Genomic DNA, 20974 nt, shown 5'->3' on the forward strand with positions numbered 1-20974 from the left:
CTGAGTGCTATAGGACTACATCTGTGAAGCCTTCCAGGATGTAAATTACTGTGTTGAACGCTTTCTATTTTTTTAAGAGAAGGGTGAAATCATGACTTTAATCAGTTTGCATTTCTGATTTGCACAAAGAAAAGGTTTTTTTTAACTGGTTGAGACTTTTCTTGATGTTCTATACTAGTGGGATTCATGGAGGAGGGTCTTCAGGAATTGCTTATAACTTCTCCACGGAAAAACCTCTGGACAATGAGCCTGAGGTTCTTCACAAAGAATGACTGGAAGAATAGTGACATTGTCTTAGGCTCATGGGCTCCTTGTAATGGACCATAAAGAACTTCTAGTTCTGTCTGTCCTGTTGATTTAACTAAGGGAGACGAGGCCCAGAGAGTGGAAGTGACTTACTGAGATCAGGCAGTGAATGGTAGACACAGAACTATAAGGAGATGTAGAGGTTATGTCTAGCTCAGTTTGGTATCCTAATCTCATGTCTACTGCAAAATAGAGATGTTTTTAGAATAATGGACAACCTAGTCCCGGCAGCCATGACAGGCATTCTGTCACCTACCATGTACAGAGTGGCATCCATTGTTTGATCTTCACAACTTCACTTTTCCAGGAATTTTCCCTCCTGCCGAGCCATATGGTTAGGGAGAGAACAGCCATATCTAAGTGTACAGTGCAGGACTGGGTATCTAATGCAAAGGGACCAATGCACTCATTGTTCAGTGATTTTGGAACGATTTGTGAGAGATGAAGACAGAGGGATATACAAACAGAGATCATTCTGTGTGAGAGGTGGGAACTCTCACAGGTTTTACACACTGTGTACTGGAAATGAGAAAAGGCTGATCTGTCCAGAAAGATAGAGACGGACAGAGAGAGAGAGTATGAAGCTAACAGCAGAGAGAAGGGAAAAGATACAGGAAGTCATGATGAAGCTCAAGTTCCCGGATTTTACTTCACTGTTACTTGTTACCTTTCTAACCTTAGGTAGCATAATACGCTTCTCGCTCCTTCCAATAAATTTAGTAGAGTTTCTTCTCTTAATTTCAATCCAAATAATCTTAACTAACTCACCATAGAATTATGACTCTAACTTTTGAAAATCATCTGTGCTTCCCCCAACATTCAAATACCTGTATTTCTCCAATATAGTACCTCTGTCTCAAACTTCTCACATAGAAAGTATGAAAATCCCATAGGTCTAAAGAATAGTAATTGAGATTAGAAGTCCAGTTTTAGTTGGTTAACAAACATGGATTAACCTGCTGCTGGGAAATGTGAAGAATTGTTTTGTTTGAAATAATAGAATGGTACATGATATGGTACCCACATGGATAACAAGCAACCAGTAAATTTTAAGAGATTAATATAAAAGAATTCTACTTGGATAAAATCAACTTTGGGAAGGGCTGAAAGTTTTCATAAAATAAACAGAGTAGTGATTCTTATACTTTTTAGAGCTTTAGATCACTTGAGAAATCCAACGAAGGCTTTAGATAATCTACCCAGGCAAATGCACATTTGCATGCAGGATGACTTTAGACAGTTCAAAGAGGTCCTTGGATCTGAAAAAGTGATTTTAATAATTTTATATTTCTTCAGATAGATCAACACTCTCTTTGACCACTAAAGACAGGGAAAGGGGGAATTTGTATGAACCTGAATTAGGCTGAACTAAGTAAGTGAGTGAGTACTAACTAACACACTCTATACTGTTTTCGTCCCACTGTGTCAGGAGGAAGTCCACGTCCCGTGATTGGCATGTAAGACTGTTCTCGTTCTCGTTCTTGTCTATCTTCTTTCAATCCCACATATACATCTTTTTCTCCAACCACCTAAAACCAGAAAACACGAAGCTGTTTTGTGCCTTGTGCATGCTGCTCCCTCTGCTGTAAAAGCGCTTCTTGCCACTCAGGCCTTGGATGGTTGGGGTCCTACTCATCCTTCAAGATTTGACTCATATTTCACTTCTTGTGGGAAGCCTTCTCTTACAGACAAGCTGGCTGAGGGGCGATTCTTTGTGGCCCCTTTATCCACCTCAGCACTTATTGTGGAATGTTGTAATCATTTATTAGAATGACTCTCTCTTCTACCAGAGATCTGGAGACTGGCCTGTGAGATAGTCACTTATGTATCCTCAAGGTCTGGTTAGTGACCAGGGCATAGCTGGTTCTCAAGACATGGTTACTGAAAGAACAAGTGAATGAATGAGTGAGTTTCTCCAGGATCATAAGAAAGTTGCTTTACCACACCTCTGCTTCAATTCCCCCTTCTAAAAAGTGGGACAATGAATGCTACTTATGCAGGAATGTGACACAAATCAATTACTGCAGAGATGCCATAAAATCCTCAAAACAGAGTCAAAATAAAAGAGCAAGGTGTATTTTTTTTATAATCTGATTCACAATAGATGGTACTCAAGGAGAAAAGCATTTGCTGTTGTTTCTGGCATGGCAAGAGGCTTGCCAAAATTGACATGATTTTCTAAGACATTTTGAAGTGTGAAGTGCATGAAGAGGCCTCCTGCCATTTTGAGATGAATTATGGTCTAATCTGGGCATTTAAATAAAAATGACAGAAAAACTCAGGATGCTTTTCAATTCTGTGTGCATCTTTTCCTGGCTAAGTGCTGGGAATATTAAAATGTAATTTAACTGCTTACCAGATTTTGTTTGCAAAATCAAAGAGCCCACTACATTTTAAAATGTGGTGTCTGGGGAAAAGGTCGCCCTCAGTCTCTGGAAGCTGAATTTAAGATGTTGAAATAGGGGGCTGGCCCTGTGGCCAAGTGGTTAAGTTCGTGCGCTCCGCTGCAGGTGGCCCAGTGTTTCGTTGGTTTGAATCCTGGGTGCAGACATGGCACTGCTCAACAAACCTTGCTGAGGCAGCATCCCACATGCCACATCTAGAAGGACTCACGAGTAAAATATACAACTATGTACCGGGGGGCTTTGGGGAGAAAAAGGAAAAAAATAAAATCTTTAAAAAAAAATGTTGAAATAGGTCTCAGAACCACCCTTTATTTTGATGGCAGTGGGAGGATTGGTCACAGGCTTCAGAAACGTTGCACATGCTACAGGTCCAATTTCTTGCGGCAGGTGCCAAGCCCATGACCAGGTTGTGGAGAGAGGTTTCTGCAGCGATATCAGCTAAGGCAGGAACCACCCCACACTTGAAGAGGTTTCTACCTCCCTTCTCTGCCAGAGGAGACTCTCAAAGTCAAAGAGAGTCTGACATCACGGCGGTGGGTGGAAACCAAAAACCAAGAAGGGGGGGTTAGCCCCGTGGCCGAATTGTTAAGTTCACATGCTCTGCTTCAGCAGCCCAGGGCTTCACCAGTTCAGATCCTGGGAATGGATGTCATCAAGCCATGCTGAAGCAGCATCCACATAGCAGAAGCAGAAGGACCTACAACTAGAATATAAAACCATGTGCTAGGGGAATTTTGGGAGAAGAAGAACAAAAAATTGTCAACAGATATTAGCTCAGGGCCAATCATTAAAAAAATAAATGAACAACACCAGAAAAAAAAAAAAACCAGAAAGGAGGACCCTACCCAGCATCAGAGAATAGAAGGTGAAAGATAAGTGAAGCTCTTCCTCAAGCTCCACATACCCAGGTGCATACCATTTGTTTAGTTGTGCCTTGAGGCATCTCAGGAGTGTCAGGCTGAAGTGGAGTGGCAGAGGTTCCCTTTCCTCTGTTTCCTGAGAAAGAAAGAAAAAATGGAAGGGTTAAATTTGGTCTCTTCATTGTAACACTTACAGCCAGGCAAATAAAATGTTGAGGCCCTTCTATGTGTTTGGCACTGTGTTAGGCGATGGGGATATGGAGGTAGATCAGAAAGATCTGGTTCCTGCCCTGATGGAGCTGACAAAGGGGAGGTAGGCGCTAAACAATTACTCAAAATTATTATGTAATTACAAACTACCATAAACACAACAAAAGAAGATGTGAAAATATTTTGTTTTACTGTAGGGGTGGGAGTGGTGGAGAACCAGAGGAGGCTTCTTGGAGGAAGTGACGCTTAAACTGTGGATCCAAAGGGTGAATAGGAATTTCCAGGCAAAGGTGATGGTGGGTGTTCACAAGGAGCAGAGAGTTCCAGATAAGCAGAGACAAGAGCCTGTAGAACTGCCCTGAATCAGGAGGACTTGCACAGTTTGAGGAGTGGGCAGCAGCTTCCTCCCATGGCCCTACCTCTTAACAGAAAACCAGGCATTTCTGCCCCCTCTCTCCACACAGGTGTATGCCTCAAAGATCAGGCAAAACCTCTCTCTTCCACTTTCCCTCTCCTATCAATAGTCAGAGGGTCTGAATGGGATGAGGTTTGAACAGCATCTCTAACCCAGTACCCCCACAATTGGCTTCGGTTGTATTCCTAGCATTTATCACTACTTACATTATTTTAAGTGAAGGAAAAGCCTTCTGTTTACTGCAGGTGAAAAAGGTCCAACTTGCTCCGAGTCATAGAGTTTGAGAGTTAAGGGGATTCTAGAAACAGTATAGAGTATACAGGCAGGAAGATGAACTTTGGTGTCAGCCCTGAATGCTAATCTTGAGTCTTCCCTCTCCCAGCTGCAAGCTTTCAGATCCTAATTTTGCCAGTTGTGAAAGGAGAGAAAACCAGTGATTTACCGTAATGTTGTAGAGATAAAAAATTACCTACCTAAAATACTTAACACAGGGAAGATGCTTAGAAAAAGGATTCATTGTTTGTCCTTGTGTCGTTATTATCATAACACCTTAGGCAAGTCTAGTTTGCTTAATTGAACACTAATTACGATGGGCCAGGAATTGTCCTGGGCACTGTTCACATGCATCATCCCTGTTAGTATAAGATCTAGATCCTAGACCCTGTCCCAGGCCAGTTCCTCTGCACTTTTAAAAGTTTCTTTAGGAGAAAATACACACTAGTCTCCCTGGTCTCCTTTAAGCTTCTCTTTCTCCCCCCTAACATCTACAAGCGTGGAAACGGGTCATGGTTTGCACATGTAAAAATCATTTGAGAAATCTGAGGCAGAGCTGGTGTTTTTTCTTTCTAACACAGTGGGAAGGATCATCTGTGTAGTCTGCCAGTTGAAGGTTTGTACTGGAGAAAATAAGCCAAGCTGGCTTCTAGAGATTTCCAGGTGTTGGAAGGGCCAGGTTTTACAATGCTTCCATGAGTCTGATGGTTACACATCCAGCCCTGCCATCAGCCCACCAATGACTAGAAACTAGTGGTCTTGAGCACTGGCTGCATATTAGACCCCGCTGGGGAGCTTTAAAAATTGCCAATGATTGGGCATCACACCAGGCCAATTAAATAAGAGACTCAGGGTGAGAACCAAGCTCAGCACTTGTGAAGAATTCCCTCGGTAATCCTAAAGTGACACCAGGGTCGATAACAACTGATTTAAATAAAGGATTCTGGCCTCATTGGGTCCACTGAATGAAGCTTTGTGAGAATATATATATATGTGTGTGTGTGTGTGTGAGAATAATATATATCAAAGATCTGTACATGCCAGAGATTTCCCACACATTTTCTTACTTGAAGAATAATGCTCTGTGGTAGAAAGCATCTCCATTTGACAGATAAGGTAACAGAGGCAGTAAAGGCTTCAGTTCCCTGCTTAAGATTACAGAAGTGGGGTTAGGTCTTGGATTCTAACTCATTCATTCATTCAACAAACATTTGTTTAATGCTTACTACATGCTGGGCACTGTTTTAGGCACCATGATACAACAATGAGCACGAGGGAATATTCTCAGGGAGAGTGTGTTCCAGTGGTGAGGGCAAAGAGAGACATAAAATAATGTCAAATAGTGATAAATGCTATAAACACAACCAAAGCCAATTATGGGGGTAGATAGAAATGCAGTTGCTATTTTTGATAGGGAATTCACCAGAGGCCTCTCTGAGGCGACATTTAAATAGAGCCGTGAATAGAAAAACAAGGGAGAAAGCCAAGCAAATGTCTGAGGAAAGAGCATACCAGGATAAAGCTCTGGGGAGAGCAAAGGCCTCAAGGGCGGGGTGTTTGGTGCATTCAAGCAACAGCTGAGAAGAGAGCCGAGCTAACCCAGGAGGGAAAGGGAAGAGAAGTGGGTCAAGTGTCATGCCATGTGATTTGAGTTGATTTTTTGTTTGTTTGTTTGTTTTGGCTTCCAGCATTTGTTCCTCCTCTGGTGATTACCCACTTCTACTGTTAGAAACTATATTTTTCTTTGTGGAGACCACTCTTCCCCCCATGCCAGTGCTGTGGTTTGGTAGTATTAACCCCCAATTCCAACTCTAAACCTGGTCTCTGCTTAGTTGAAGACTAACGTGGTATCTCAATCACGATCTTGGTTCAAAGATGGGCATAAGACTCAATCGGAGCCTCAGAGGTGAGAGGAGACATCTGCTATAATTTCTTAGCTAGTAAGGTTCTCTCCTTCCTAGAAGGACCTACCAAAAGAGGGAGCTGTACAGATATGATGACATAGCTGCCATGGCTATTTTGCTATTGCAGAGGAGTGCCCACCTGGAGAAGTTGGAGGACTACCACCTAGAGCCTAGAGATTATGCCAACACCAAGTAAAGCAGAACAGAGAGCCAGAATGAAAGCAGATCCTTGATTTTGACACCTGAATGGTTAGATAAACCCACACCTGTAAGGCTTGCTGCTGCCAGACTTTGCACTTACATAAAACAAAATATCTTCATTGTCTATACCCACTGAGTTGGGTTTTCTGTCCCTTTGTATAAGTAGTTGTAAGTAAGACTTACTATAGGTATTTTTTTCCTTGATAAAAGGGAAGGCAAACTCTTAGCCATTTTTCTGCCAAATCTTGAGTTACAGGTCTTCAAGCAATGTTTGAGGGGATCAATGAGCCTCTGAGGCTACCTTCATTCCCTCCTAATTATCCCCCATCAGCAGCCACGCTATAGCCCTGCTCCATGATTGCTGCTTCTTCCTCTCCCTCACTCACAGGCCCCACAATGAAGAGATGCAAAGTTGGGCCCACACTTCCTTATTGTGAAATACCCCTTTAGACCTTAGACCATACCATGTTTGGTGGGATCTAAATGTTTTGTATTTGTCTTCATGAGAATTCATAGCATTTCTTGGATCTGTGGCTTGAAGTCTTCTATGACTTTTGGAAATTTCTCAGCCATAATTGTTTCAGATATTGCTTTAGCTCCATTCTCTTCCTCCTGTCCTTCTGAAACGTTGATTACATGTGTACTGGGTATTGTCAGCATTTCCTATATGTCTCATATACACTTCTTTTTGTATATTTCATTCTCTTTTTTCATTCATGCTTATTATTTTAAGTCTCCAAGTTTGTGGTAATTTGCTACAGCAGCCTTAGGAAATGAATACCCTCATTCTCAGTCGTCCAATCCTGGCAAAGCCAACCAACAATCCCCTGTTGTAAATTCCCTCTGTTTGAAATACCTGGCAATGTTTCTCTTTCTCCACTGAAACACAAAATGATATACCACCCCGCCACTCTAAACTCTCAGAACCTTGTATTTTGATCCCAAGGGGAATTAGTGAACAGTTCATGTGTAGTTGACACCAATGCATATTTTCTCACCTGTCATACTTAAAACTTGCTAAATGCTAAATATTTTGCGCAATTCATCCTTACCATTTCACTCAATATTACATCTTGGAAATCTTCCTGTATTGGGCCAACCATGTTATTTTACAGCTGAATACTTTTATCAATTGAATATACTGTAATTCAATTAAATGGTCCCTGAAGGATCGTTTTGCTGTTTTCGTTTTAAAAAACACTTACCAAAAACAATTCCTGCACTAAACTTATATGTAAATCTGAGAGGATTTTTTGTGAGATATCAGTAACATAAGTCCCTAGCTTTGGGATTCCTAGATCCAAGGGACTATGTGACTGAAATTCTAATGCATAATACCAACTCTAACTTCTTCTATAAGTGTACCTATCAAAGGGCTATCACCAGAGAATGCTTCATGATATAATAATATTTGGAGAAGTATGCCTTTTATGATCCAACTTGCCTAAAAGAACAGCCATCAAGGCAATCATCACTCCTAGTGTACATTTCTGGGAGTAATGAGATGAAACACAACAAGGAAACCACTGAAGCTAAGCAGCATAGTCCACAATAGTTCTGGGAAATGGGAGTGGTCTCAAGGAACAAAATAACTGAACTCACCTGTAGGCAAGTCAGAGGAAGCTCTGCTCAATTACTCAAGAAAACTCTGTCATCTGTGCAAGGAAAGGAGCCATAAGATGGGTGAACCATATCATTGCACTGAAAGAATGTGCAATAAAGCTGGAAATTAAATTGATACTGAAGGAGCTTTTTGATACTTGTATCATTCAGGGTGAATGCAGGAAACAGAAACTACTTTAAGTATCTCCACTAGAAAGGGCTTTACTATAGGAAATTAGACGTCCACAGAATTATTTCAAGGGCTAGTAGAATGGAGTTTGGTGTCTGCTGCTAGACTCAGGCTCAGGGTCAGGCCTCAGCAGATGTAGACCAGGGTTGGGGGAACTGCAGGAAATTCTGGCTGATGTCTCCATGCCCCTGACCATGAGGTTGGTGAGTAGGCAGTGCAAAGTGCCTTTTGGCCACGGGAAAAACTGATGCCTGCCAGGGCCTGGAGTTGCTACTAATGCAGGAAAATAAATACACGAAATGTCCCTGCTGCCCTTCACTACCCCTTCTGCCTTTCAAATCTCATGCAACTGCATTACATTGATGGAACTTAAATCAATTCTAGAACCGTGGCATCAAGGGAGTTTTGGAAACGTTCTTTTTAGCCCTCTCAAATATGGGAAGTACTGAAACACAAGAAAGAATGTACAAGGGGATGGAAATGGGTGTTGAGTGTAAATAGATGACATTTGGTGAAGTCCCCAAGCAGGAATTTCACTGAGCAATACTTGTGCATGAGACAATCAGGGAGTCATGTAATGCTTATGAGTACTTTAGGAATGCTTTGTTAGTGAAAATCACTTATACTTGCTTGTCCAGTATCCTTCCTCCATTTGTATATAAATACATTCTTCTCTGGGATCACGGACTACTGTCAATCTCCCATCCCCTCCCTTAGCCTATGCTGTGGCCACCTTGTTTAATTAACTCTATCACTTTCTCCACCCATCCTTCCCTCCCTTCTTCCCTTCCCCCCCACTCTCTGTCTCCGTCTCTGTATCTCTCATTATTCTTTGGTTCTGGTGCTTCCTGAAGTTCTATTTTCCCTCAATTTTATATGTCATTCCATAGCCTTTAAAGATATTTGTTTTGCTTATGTTAACAAAAGGAAGTTTCTGTTTCTAGCAACCAGATAGCCACTGGTAAGAATTTCTATCTCCTTCTTGCCTATCAAAAGTCAAGCAAGGGGGCCAGCCCCGTGGCTGAGTGGTTAAGTTAGCATGCTCCGCTGCAAGTGGCCCAGTGGTTCATCAGTTTGGATCCTGGACGTGGACATGGCGCCGCTCATCCAGCCACATTGAGGCGGCATCCCACATGCCACAACTGGAAGGACCCACAACTAAGAATATGTACCGGGGGGCTTTGGGGAGACAAGGAAAAAATAAAATCTTTAAAAAAAAAAAGTCAAGCAAGTTGTGAGATATATGCCCTGGGTTTTCCAGAGGAGTTCTAATGGCATATGATTTTATTCTCTTCAAATAAAAATGAGTGTTAGATTTTTAACTAGTTTGCTTTGTTTATACCTCATAAAACTTTTCCAAAAATCATACCATAAATCAGAAAATACGGCCTCCTGAGCTTCATGTCACTTTGGACATATGAATAGGTAAGGCATAGATATGCAGGGCCACAAGCTAGACAGCTGATGACCGTATCAGCTGCTGAAGGCCCAGGCAGGGAAGAGAAATTTGATGAAGCAACACTCTCAAGAAACATTAATAATCCAATGAAGATCTGATATTAGCCCGAATCTGGAAATGAGCTATAGTAGAAGTAGCTCCTGCCTTCTACACTTTCTGTAATTTCTTTCCAGGCCTTCTTAGGAGAGACAGGCTTATGCTTATGACATCTTCTGATCCTCCAAGAAATGACAATAATGCAACAACAAATTCCCAGATCCATTGATATTTCCACATTCATAACATTTATTTTTCAGAGCTGCTAGGAGTTACCAAATATGAGATAAAGCCTCTGGACAAAATGGCACCAGAAAACCTCTTTGCCCTTCCTGATTATGTGCTGGTAGTAGGGGACCTGTGGATGGCCACTTTCTCACTGTGCTAACATGTTCTTCCCTCTGTGTGAGCGCATTCCTGATGTCTCCCTGTGATTCCAAATTTCCTCCTCTTACAAGAACCCCAGTCAGACAGGATTAGGGCTCCACCTTAATGGCCTCATGTAACTTAATCACCACATTAAAGTCCTTGTCTCCAAATACAATCACCTTCCGAGGTGCTAAGTGTTAGGGCTTCAACATATAAATTTTGGGAGGATACAATTAAGCCCGTAATGGTAACAAGGATTCAAAGCAGCCCAACTTTTGGGACAACTTACTTAAGGTCTCTGAACCTCAGTTTATTCACCTGTGACGTGGGTATAGAACAATACAACTCCTGGGGCTATTGGGAGTATGAAAAGGGATGAGCCGTGTAGAATGTCTAGCCTGTGCCTGGGACATGTGAAGTGTGTGTGCATTAAAGCCTTATGTCCCTGAGTCAGGCAGTCATTTTGGTTACCGTTTAACTCAGCTGCTGGGATGCTCATTCAACAGCACCATCTTCCTCTGATTTTACCTTCTTGATCATGAAGCCTAAGTTGTTACCCAAAGCCAGTGCATTTCAGAGCCAGGATTTCCATCAAGGCCTGTGTGATTCCAGGCTCATGCTGCCTTTCTGCATGGACGGGGGCTGAAGGGGTAGGGGAGGTGCTAAACTGGAGAGGAGAAGTTACCTGCAGGCCCTGAGCTTCTTTGGATACAACCTGCCCCTAGAACTTAAAAGCCTCCCCATATTTGCATCTGTATCCCCCACCTCTACTGGGTCCTAGAGGAGAGGGCAGTAGATACTGAGCTTCTCAAATCCAGGACTGTTTTCAGTACCAAGCCAAGGGTGGAGTCAGCTGTGGAACTCAGCAGTTTGCTTAAAGCCTCTGTGCCTCACCACCATCGTACAAGCTTCTGAGTTTCATAGGACTTGCAGGAGCACAGGTATAGAGTATCAAGAGCCAAGACTCCGAAGACAGAGAGCCTGCATTTTACTCAGCCTTATCGATGAATTCATTTATCAGTTACATATTGGTTTTAGCCTCTCTCTGGTGCCTCAGTTTCCTCATTTGAAAGAAATAATACCTACCTCATGGGGGATTTGCAAGGATTCAAAGAGTTAATATTTAGAGTGCACTTAGAAGATTGCCTGGAATATAGGAAGCACTATATAATTGTTAGCTATTAATAATAAAAATAACTTTATTAGCAATATTATTATACTCACTCCATATGAATTCTTGCCCCATACGAATTGTGGGCTTCTGGAGGAGAAGGTTAGCATGCCTGAGGCAAAGTCGTCCGTTCCATTCAAAGCCAGGGAACAAGCGGGTAAGGCAGATGACCCAGGATCGGACATCCACAGGCATGGTGGACAGGCTGTGCCAGAGAGCGAGGCAGGGTGGAATCCCAATGATCCTGGGGATGGAGGAAAGGGAGGATATTTTCGGGGTCTGCTTCTGAAAGCCATGAAAAGAGTAAGCCGGCCACCCATTAAATGGCCTAAATTCAGACAGGTCCAATGGGGCCCTGGGGAAAGCCACACCGCCCCTCCCCGCCCCCCCTCCCCGCCACACACACACACATTTTGTTCCAGAGGCCGCAGGACTGCCTCAGGTGATACACAAACTGGGACCTGGAGGCCCGGGGCAGTACAGTGATCCCGAATCCGTATTTCAGATCTCAGAAGTGCTCCAGACACCCGTGGGAAACTCCAAAAGTTGGCGATCCATCCTGCTACCAGTCCTGCACAGCTACGAGTGGCTGCACGGAGGGTGCTCCATAACCGGCTTGAAGCTGAGGATGCAAAGGAAGACAAGAAGATGAAAAGGCAGGCCGCCTTGCTCGCTGTGGCCCGCCAGTCTCCTCAAGGTAACCTGAGGGAGAGGGGACATATGCCATGGGTGAGTAACCCCAGCCCCCACCGAGGGGCCAGGAGGCCACCCGCAATGTCGGGGGCTAATCGGTGTGCGGACTGCCAAGAGGAAGGGCGTTGGTGGCAGGATTGTCCGAACCGTCACCAGGGAGGGAAGGGATCGAAGAAGACCGAGCCGTGGCAGTTTCCCTTGACCACAGATGAGACGTGATGGGGCTGAAGGACAGCCCCCTCCCCCTGTTGGCTCCGGGAGGGCCCGGTGACCTCGGCAGGAAGGAGGAGAGCAGGCTGAATCTTTGCTCCCTAGTGGAGCCGTGTTCTTGGTGTGGAATGCCCACAAGGGAAAGCTTTCTGAAGGAAAGTGTGAACTGAAGGAGGTCTCAGGAAAGGGAGAGACCAGAAGATTTCTGGAGCCCTGGACCTGTGAAACAGGGTCCAAACTGCTGAAGGATTCCTCACTGTGTGTACCAGAATGCCCCGTTCCCCACCCCCTTCTAGGGAGGGACGAGCTCTGTGAGTTAGGGGCCTCCACAGGCTGGGAACAGGAGAAAACCAAGCTCCAAGCACCAAAAAGTGGGGGAGGTGAGCTGATGGCCCTCTTGCAGGATACAGCAGCCCCTGAGAAGCGAGAGATTCCCCTACATGATTCAAGCAGGGCTAACTCGGAACTATGGGCCCAAGGACAGGTGGAGTGAGCAGCCGGTGCCACGCCAGGAAAGGTAAAACGGAAGCAGGTAGGTGGCTGGCCCCGGGTGAAACATATGCCCCTTGAAGCCAGAAGCCAGAAAGAGGAAGCTTTCCCGGAATCAGGAAGTTTTCAGAACAGGGGAATCTAGCTTTGCTCGAGACCTTAGTGCTCTCAATGCTGTGCGCTCCTGGGGCTATAACAGTAAATGTCTTCCCTTGGTTTCTGGCAGTGAGCGCCTAAAAGTCCTGGGATTGCCCATACGAGAGCCACATGGCGCATCTTTGGTTAGGAGAATTACTTTAGGGCTCAGTTCCTGAAACGAGTCCAGAGCCAGAAAGGCGAAGTGGTTTGTCTGGTGTTATGCCTAACAAGCCCCTTTCAACGCCACCTGAACTGGTGTTAACGAGGTGAGTGTTGGAGAAGCCCTAAGCGTGGGGGCTGGGTGCCAGGGAAACCAACTGTGTGATTCGATTCTTGCCTTGGAAGTTTCAGGCCCGTCCCCGTCCCCGTCCCCGTCCCCACCCCTGGGGACGGGGGGGGGCAAGAGGGGTTGAAGGTTGCGCTGAGTAGCCAACGGCCAATGACCGCAATCGACTATGCCCAGGCGATGGAGTCTCCGTCAGACTGCGAAAGAACGGTGCTCAGACAGCTGCTGCGTTGGCGAACACGTGGAGGTTCGGGGAGAGTGGCACACCCAGAGAGGCCCCGGGAGCTCCTCCTCCCTGCCACACATGTTTTGCTCTATGCCCCTCTTCCCTGTGGCTGTTCAGAAGGGAGAGGTTCTCCCGAGTTGTGTGAGCCGCTCTATCAGAGCCCTCAAACCCAAGGAGGGGGTGGTGGGAACCTGCGGTCTCGCGGCCACTTTGTCAGGAGCACAGGTCACGACCCGAACTTGCAATTGGCATGGAAAATGGGGGCGGGGAGAAGGGTAATCCTGCGGGGTGTGATTCTATCCCCAGGAGGATAGAGTCAGACGTGAGTTAAGTATGTTCAGCTTCTTGACCAGGAAGGAATACGATGTGTCTAAAGGAATGGCTCTGTTCTTTCTTCTTTGGATTCTTTACATTGGATGCATGGCTATCAGCCTCTCTGATAAACTCGCGATCATAAACGGACGCTTTTGAATGGGGCAAGATGGACACACTGGTTAAAGTTTAGCCCCCAAGCTTCAGAGCAGTAGCTGCCATCTGCTTGTTATTCAAGAAAGCAAAAAAATTGGCTATGGACCTACCTATGAGGGTTTGGACTCCTACATCAATTCTCTAGTCTACCAGTGACTGATGAGGCCTCTGGCTATCCCGAAATAGAATACTTCATTATCAAGATATGATGCCAGATTCCCTTCATATTTCTTTAATATCCTGTCATATCTTAAACTCTGCTGCCCTTCTCCTTGATTCCAATGGGTCTTTAAGCCATGCTTGCCCAGAAGTGACCTCCAGCCACAGAGGTCTCCAGAGTGAATCATGGACGTTAAACATGGGCCAGAGATGCTTAAACTGTTAGAAGTGGTACAGGTCTCCAAGAAAGTAGCTGGGATCCATGGTAAAGCCCTTCAAAGGACATAACGTGGCAGCTGCAGCTGCAAAAATGGCCACTCCATCAGGAGAGATTCTCTAGTTACCATTAATTTCCACACTGCCCTCGTGTGAACTGACACCTTCTGTGAACTTACTACAGATGAAGTGAGGGAAGCTACTACACAGCGTTCTCAGTGGTCCCCAATAGTCAAGGGGTGGAAGACAAACAAATGAGGGAAGGTTTATGTTCCCAAATAGCTTTAGTGTGCTCATGCCAACTTAACTCGCAAGCATTCAAACCACTTTGATTTTGGTAACACCGTGACCTCACAGAGACCACCTCTGACGTCATAGAGGCCCCTTCTGTCCTCACTGACAGACAGAGATCTCAGCTGACCTAACAGAGACATCCCCTGACACTTTAGACACTCCCCTTGACCACACAGAGACATCCCATGCCCACACAGAGACTTGTCTGACCACCCAGAGACCTCCACTGACCTCATAGTGAACCCCTCTTCCCTCAAACTGAGGTCTCCTGATTTCACAGAGAACTCCCTGAACACACAAAGAACTCCCATGACCTCCAAGAGACCTCTAGTGACATTATAGAGACCCCCCTCTGACCTCACCGAGACCTGATATCACAGAGGCCAGCCATTACCTCAACAAGATCGCCTACAACACAGTGAGAACTCCACTAATTTCATGGAAATCTCAAGTGACTCTCACCAGATCTAGGATCTCAGGGAAATGAAGAGAGGATGGTGGGTGCACCCGCCCCTCCCCAACTGACTGACAAATCCCATGGGTCTTATTGACTGTTAGCACTCTGGAAGCCCCACTCCATGGAGGGAAAACCCTTCTTTCTATCTACGCATGCACAGCAAAGGTGACTGGCCTCAGAAAGGCCCTTGGGCTTGCTGAGGGACAGGTCCTTGTGGCACTGAAAGTGTGGGGGAGCCCACTGGTGGTGGCCGGGTGCAGCTGCTGGTGAACTGGGATTCCCAACTTCTACAACTGTGTCTCACATCCCCGTCTCCCCTTCTGCTCAGGTCCCACTCCCATCCTTTGAAAATAGCTTTCTGCCCCTCTTTGCCCATCAGGAGCCAGGGGGCAGGGCAAGGCTATCCCTCCTGCATGCTGGTCATCCGGTGCCTCCTTTATTGTTTGACAGAACAAGGCCTCCCATCAGGAAGGAGCTTTTCAACACAGGGAGCAGTAAATGTTTGACAAGTCAACAGGGCTCAGGAATGCTAGCCAAAGGAGTTTGGCCACATTAGGCATGCCACGCCCCCTGCGGAAATAGTGGGGAAATTGGCAGGCCTGCCCTTCCAGGGGCAGGCACCTCCCTTCACTCTGGAGTCACTAAAGCCATGCCCTCCTGCTGCCCAGAGCTCTACTCTTGAGAGAAATCCATGACTAAGGTCCAAGACAGGCCTTGCCCTGGCCATCTCTCTGGGTGCACTGTGGCAGGGCACAGGGAGAGGTGTATCCTCTGGAGGAGCCTGCTTTGTCTGAAGGAGGCCAGCCATTCCAGCTTCCTGGGATGAGTCTCTGTCTGGGGTCTAGCATGGGGAAAAGGGCCCTGAGACCTGAAAGTACCCTGGCAGTTGTCATCAGCCTGGTTGGAGCAGGAGGCTTCCAGGAAGCTAGTGTGCCCAAACTGTGTCTCAGCCCTTCCACATTTGGGCCCCCCCCCAGCCCAGGCCGGGCTCCCGAGGGAGGATGATGAACGTGGCAGCAGCCAGTGCAAGGGCACCAGCAGCGGGGGTGGTGTCCCACAGCCTCCTGGAATGCATTGGGTCGGTTGGCGCCCCCTGTGGTGTGGCATGTGGATTGGGCTGACTCTGGTCACCTCTGGGGCAGGAATCCACCTCAGCTCAACAGATTCAAATACAACAAATGACACTTGGAGAGGAGTTCAGGGATCTTCATGCCCCTGCCTCAGGGTAATTCCTCTTGCCCAACGACTCCTATCAGACCCAATCACAACATTCCCAGGTCCAGATTTGAGACCACAGTGGTGAATTTGGAACCTACTTCTTACTTCCCTGTCCAGCCTACTGTGGTGGTGTTCTTGGTGGTTGGGGAAACGGCACTGGCGGTGGCTGCAGTGGTAAAGGCCATGGTGGCAGCTGCTTCCCAGACATCTGGCATCTTGGGGACCCGAGGAGTGCATCATTGGTGCACCCACACCCTCCCCAGCCCCCCATCTCTCCCATCTGTCCTAGTGACTCTCACCACTCCAGGAGCCCTGCTTTCCTCACTTACAGCCATCTCTTTGACTGCACTTGTTTAAATTACATGACCTTGAAACCTCCCTCCATAAGCTATTCTGATCAAAATCCTCCCTGGAACCTTCTGAGTTGGCTGAGAACAGAGCAGCAAAGTCCACAACATTCTCCAAAGTTAGAGGCAAGATTTTCATCTTGAACTTCCTGGGCACACCCCTGGGCTCCTAAGCAGGCTTCATCTGATCTTAATTATGGATTTCAGGCCATCCCCTTCTGTCTTTTTGAATCTGGCCTGCCTACCAGTATTTCATGTTCTGGAGAATATCTTGGGTATTTTCCAGGTGAAACTTCAGTGCTTCCTCATGGCTTTGCTGCCTCAGTTGGTCCAACAGCTTACAGAGGTGGGCCTCCTGGGCCCACGTGACTTCACATATGTTAAGTCACTGTGAACCTGTGAGTGAAAACATCTCACACTAGTTCTGTTCAATGGGTTCTTCCCCAATGTGAGATTTCTGCTTATTGGAGGAGCTAAGAGGCACTTAAAAGACTGCCCACAGACGTTCATTTGTTCTTTTCTCTATGTATGAATTCTAGGCTAATCAGTCAGTCATAGTTCCTGGTTAAAAACCTTCCTCATGTAAGTTACATATGCACGGTGTGTTACTCTCTTGCATGCATTGAGATTTCTTCTTCTTTTTTTTTTTTTTTAAGGAAGATTAGCCCTGAGCTAACATCTGCTGCCAATCCTCTTTTTGCTAAGGAAGACTGGCCTTGAGCTAATATCTGTGTCCATCTTCCTCTATTTTGTATGTGGGACGTCTGCCATAGAATGGCCTGCCAAGTGGTCCCATGTCTGCACTGGGGATCCAAACTCGTGAAGCCTGGGCCACTGAAGTGGAACGTGTGAACTTAACTGTTGTGCCACTGGACCAGCCCAGAGATTTCTTCTTTATAACACCTCAACTGTACAGTTGGTTAATTTTGTAACTTCATTGTGTTTCATAGACTAGATATTTGAGCCATGTTTATACAATTGTCCTTTTATAAGAACTCAGGTTATAGCTCTGAGCTCAGGTCAATATCCTTCCTAAATTAAAATTATGCAAAACTTTCCGCTGGGATGGCACTTACTCCCATCTCAAATTATAGTCCCGTTATTGTGCTTTACTAGTAATCATCCAATTCCCAGGCCTCTAATGTAGGGGACCAGGGTTCAACCCAAGAAACTTACCATCACTGTGCACTTAGATGGCTCCTTCCTGCAGATATTTGGTATAGGTACCATTTCTTGGTTTTAAAGGTTACTTCTCCTGCCTAAAGTCAATTAAAAAATAAATTTCTCAAGAGGCATTAGGGAACCAAAGTGTTGTACGGCATGCAAGGCAAATATTGACCCTTACACAGGGCAAGAATGTGAAATGGAGCAATGCACTAATGTCTAGAAACATGTTTTAGGGCACTGTCAATTACAAAATGTTTTCAAGATTGAAGAGAAAACTAAGACAGATTTTGGTAAGGTTATGAGAGAAGAAATCATCAAGGGGAAGGGATGAGGGCAAAGTTCACAATATGAAACTTTCAATCCAATGAGGACATAAACTATGAATAAAAGACATTGATAAATGCTAGGAATATTGACAACATTGAGGATTTTTCCCCCACTGGATTCCCATACTTTCCTGAAAAGACCATGGACTTAAGGAAATCTGTAGTCGGCATTACCAAGGTCCTGATCCCTCACTGACTAGGCTTCTCCTCATAGTGAACACACATGCCTAGAGCTTAGCCAGCCTCAGGCCTTGTGGGAATCCCCTTTCTTCCCTCCACAACTCCTCTCCTTGCTCCAATGGGAAATTGTGTCTTATTTGCAGAGCTGCCACCCTGTTCATGGGAAAAAGCCACTGGAATTTTGAACTGTGTTTTAAGAACCATACATATTCCTCAAGTCAAGGACAGGATCGCATGAACAACTAAGTGAGCATTGAAGAAAACCTTGGAAGTCCTTGAGCAGAGCAGGAGGAACACCGTGACACCAAGCCAAAAGCATTGAGGAACTCGTGGATGTGCACGAGCAAGCTCACAGAGTAAAGATTCCCAGTGTTTTCAACAAACGAGGAATTAAATGTTTCTAGTTAATCCAGAATAACCTAAATTTATGTTGCCTGGTGTTTTTCTCTACTGTGGCCTCAAACTTTGGGCTTACTGCTTAGAACAGAAAAATTACTTAGGAATTGTTTAATCTTATTTTTTAGTTATTAAAAAAAACCCCATTGAGTTTTCAGCACTGTTCTGGGTGCTGGCAATAGAGCAGCAACAAAGACATAAAATTGTGGTCAAGAAGACTATATTCTAGTGAAGGGGCAAACTACATGTCATTAAATCAATAAACAGAATTACCCACTCGTAGTTGTGTTATGAAAGAATAAAAATGAGAGCTGAGGGGAGCATGATATGTGGAAACTTCTCTGGATACTTGTTGAGTAAATAAATCCTTATTGACAGACTCAACAACAGAGAGAAGACGAATGATGTTCTCCAGCATCACATCTCTGTGTAGCTTTTGCCAGGATGCGCCCACCAAGGCCTATTCTTCCTGGGTGAAACCCAGAACCATATCCATGAAGGTCGCTGATTCCTAAAACATTGTGGACATTCTGGTTCAGACAGGGACATCTCTACCAGAGTCCAGGGGCAGAAAGTTGACATGATAGAGTTGGGGAAATGAGGCTGTAGGTATAGAAAGCTCAAGTCCTTTGGGGTTCTAGCCAAATGCTTCCCTGTGCTGATCTGGCATGTGTTATTCTTGCATAACCGCAAACGTATATACAGTCTGTACACAGCCTTAATACATACTAGCTTCATTATAAAGGAATATCACATGATGTGCAATGTGAAATAAACTGGACATTTCCCCAAAATATGGTAAATCTCATTTACAGACTGGCGCGTTTACTACAGTTTATTGGTTGTCAACTTAAGAACACATAACTAGATTCTCCTCACCAATTTAAAGTGAATCACAGACTCATCACATAGCAGGCAATATCAATTGCCTGTGACATATAACTGTGATTATGTGTAAACATTTCCCCTATAGGAACCTTACCTTTCTCCTTTGTGAAATGGTTTAACAACCTCTTACAAATGTTGACGGATCCAATGAGCTAATTTGCAAAGCACTTCTTTTGCATCAAACACTCAATACACATAAGTAAGAAGTATGTTAGTTGAATGAAGCCATGCTGACCATTCTGCAGAATGGAACAGATTTAGAGAACACGGATCGGCAGGTGCAGCCTCTGTCTCTTATCTGTACACATTCCCTGTGTTCACTACAAGGTAGAAGGACAGATGGTCCAGAAACACAACCCAACGTTCCCTGATACTTTTATACAGAAGGATGGCCCTAGCCTGCCCCACCTACAGTGAGGCTTCCATTGTCAATTTTCTCTGGGACCTCCAAGCATCTGTTATCATTTAGTTTAGTCCTATGCATCTGATAACAGGTAACAGAAGCCTCTCAATTGTATATGGTCACTCCAGGAGACCCCAAATGGCCACAGAACCCTCTACCCCATCCCCCACCCTGCCCCTCATCCCCTGCCTGCTGAGCTGTGCTCACCCCACCCCAGCTCTGACCCCCCCAAAGTGAGTCCGACCCACCTGAAGAGTCCACAGCCGCCCCATAGAGACAGCAGGCGAACCTGAGACGAAGCCTGAGAAGTCTGAGCGTGACAGTGGTGCCTGCCATAAGACTTGGACGCCTGTGGCGTCAGGAACGCCCCCTTCACGCCTCACCCAGGCTGAAAGCCCCACCCCAAAGATTCAGGGCAAGCGCAAATTGCAGCAGCAGACCGGATGCTCCATGGCCTGAGGGCTGAAAGGAGTCACAGTCACTGCTGCTTATAGCGCTTAGGAAAGCACCGGTGTATCCACCGTTTCCTCCATCATGCCAGTCGCCACGCATATCACATCACGCTCTGCGCTCCTTCAAGCCCCTCCCCTCACGCCCCTCCCCCGCCCCTCCCCACGCCCCTCCCCACGCCCACCACGCTCTGCGCTCCTTCACGGCCCTCCCCTTCCTCCTTCATGACCCTCCCCTTCCTCCCGGCGTCCTCCACACTCTGACCCTGCAGCCATGCTGCCGGGCTAAAGCGGGTTTAATTAATGGCGCCTGAGGCCGGCTCCTGAGGGCTCCTGAGGCAGCTTGAAACCCAGCAAAATCTCCCTGGCTGATAAAATCTCAGTGGCTAAAATGGAAATACTGGGACCCGGGTAGGTGGAACTTGCATTTTCAAAGCCACCTTTCCTCCATCCCCTCCATCTGGTTGGGCTGCTGGAACCCTCACAGTGGAGAACTCCCGGCTGAGGAGTCTACACTTTGGTCATGCCTCATAGAAGAACAGCCCCAGCCATAGTATTAAAAG

At 45.7% G+C, this 20974-nt stretch overlaps 1 long non-coding RNA gene across 1 annotated transcript; it reads right to left on the minus strand.

Annotated features, from left to right (window-relative positions):
• Positions 1–1574: 1574 nt before the first annotated feature.
• On the minus strand, positions 1575–20544 carry LOC139043225 (uncharacterized). The gene is made up of 5 exons (XR_011500281.1): positions 20211–20544; positions 11812–12023; positions 11455–11645; positions 3628–3707; positions 1575–1835 (listed from the first exon to the last, which is right to left on the minus strand). It is a non-coding gene; the product is annotated as an uncharacterized lncRNA (long non-coding RNA).
• Positions 20545–20974: the final 430 nt, after the last annotated feature.

This window comes from Equus asinus, unplaced genomic scaffold (assembly GCF_041296235.1).
Source record: "Equus asinus isolate D_3611 breed Donkey unplaced genomic scaffold, EquAss-T2T_v2 contig_195, whole genome shotgun sequence".
Classification (NCBI taxonomy): Eukaryota; Metazoa; Chordata; class Mammalia; order Perissodactyla; family Equidae; genus Equus; species Equus asinus.